Consider the following 2,352-nt stretch of genomic DNA (forward strand, 5'->3'; position numbering starts at 1 on the left):
CTGCCCCATGTGGCAAAGGGATTCGATTCTGGGCCTTCAGTTTGACAAAGGACCCCACTTACCACATGGGATAAGGATGGCAGTGGACGGGGCAGGGGACAAGGTCTCCACCCCTGCCCCGTCTCAAAATCCTACCCTCTATCCCCGCCTTCATCTCTACATGAGTTTTTATTTTAACTTCCATCTCCACCTCCATCCCCATTTCATGTCCTTCATCTCCGGTTCAAATGAGGCGGGGATCGAGGATGGGGATAGGGTGGAGCGAGGGAAAGCGTAAGTCCATCCCCGCACGGGTTTTGATATTAACCTCCATCCCTGTTTTATGTCTTTCATTCTCGGTCCAAATGGGGCAAGGCAGGCCCGTTCCTACCACCTCGATGGTCATACTTAAACCCTTATTGCTTTAATTTAAGTACCATATTAGTTCTACCTAGGTTAGGGTCCAAGTGGATCTGGACAATTGATTACATTATTAGATGTCACATTATTGATGATTTTTGGATATAGGACATAGCCTATGAGCTATGCTGTGATTCATTGGATAATTATTTCTTTGGGGATGGAATGGATCAGATAAGGGTTGAAAGCTTTTTATATTACACATGTACCCTGTTATTAGGGAGGACAAATGGGTCGGGTTTTGGATCCCAAAATACATTTGGGAGTCAGGTTAGTTTGGATCAGGAACAACCACATTTTGCAAATTTATCTTCCTGGAACCAACCCATTTACAACTCTAGTCGTGACCACCGCGGTGGTTCTGTGGTCAACAGGGTCCTGTGTCAAGCTGAAGGCCCAGGATCAAATCCCACTGGTGCATGGGGTTGCCATTGCTTTATCATGGCTAGAGCACGTAAGGCTGTGATCATGTTCTTAACCGGAAGTTTTAACTCGCAGGATGGCAGGCTCATTAGGTGATTCAATTTTTTGAGAGGGTTTTCCTTCGACATAAAAAGAAACAACTAGCTGTGAGTAGTGTCAACAAGTCAGGTTTGTCTCGGATCCAGGTGAAACCAAACCCAGACGTGATTTGAGATACCGAGTCCAAATTCAGGTCCAATCAAACCCACCATAAGAGAAATCATACCCGGATCTTATGAGGATTACATGAACTAGATCTGAACCATACCCGGTAAAGTTTAAAATTTGTATCCTTTTTACATTAAAAATTGCGGATCTTAGTTGGAACTCAGGTCAGTCCTGAGTATAGGAAAGTTCACAAATCATACTCGGCTCCATATAATAATGGGACCCTTTCTGTCCGACCCAAATTCTATTCAAACCTTCTTATTTATCACCAAACGTGACCCTATATATAAGGTTTGGTATGGGTTGAGTTCGGGTCCAACCCGACCCATTGACACCCTTAGCTGTGAGTAAGATCCAGGTTGTATTCGAGAATTCCTTAGAAATTAAGGATCTCAATCAATACGAGATTATGTTTCCTGGGTCACTTTTCTTACAAGCATTTAAACCCAATACCGAGCTATGGTTGTGAGTCTCCTTTGTCATACAGACAAGCCATTTTGGCCGTGTGTGCCTTCACCAAACACTTTGATATGGACACGGATTCTTATGGTCATAATTTAATTTTTTAAATATATATATATATATATTTCAATAAAAAAATAATTTTTAAATATTAAAGTATCATCAAACTATTTTTTATTGATTAAAATTTAAAAAACTCTGTCAAACCCGTATCACATTGTACCTCTATCTTTGTGACGTACTACATCACACAAACACTTAGTCTCTGGTTGAGAACCCGTATTGGAAGGAGTTGCAAGGATTCGGGAAAGGTAAAACTACTGAAATTCAAGGGAAATGGATTTGGGAAGAGTTAGTTGACTTCATCTTAAACAACTTATTAAAGGTTTCAGGCTTACCACAACTTCTGATTCCTCACCATGTTTGGAAACCTGCACCGTGTTTGGACAGGGCTAGGGCCTATATATTAGGCTTAATAAGGACCCGAAAAGGGCTGGGTGCAGTCTGACTCAACCCGTATGTATATATATTTTCTTTAATATATATATATATATATATATATATATATATATATATATATATATATATATATATATATATATATATATATATATACAAAAATTTATTATGTATATATAACATAAAAATATAAGATTTACTGAGGTAAAATAGGTGAACATAAGATTTAGTGGGGTAAAATTTTCGACATGGAGTTGCAAATACCTTTTTTTTTTTAAGAGGAGTTCAAATGAGTATTTCAGTGGAGTTGTAGTTCGGTTGATTCCCAGCCAAAAACTGTCTCGGGTTACATCTCAACTCCTCCCACATACTCCCAAACAGAACCTTAAAGATGCATATTTT

This window comes from Nuphar pumila, chromosome 4, assembly GCF_984573655.1.
Source record: "Nuphar pumila chromosome 4, dmNupPumi1.hap1.1, whole genome shotgun sequence".
Taxonomy (NCBI): Eukaryota; Viridiplantae; Streptophyta; class Magnoliopsida; order Nymphaeales; family Nymphaeaceae; genus Nuphar; species Nuphar pumila.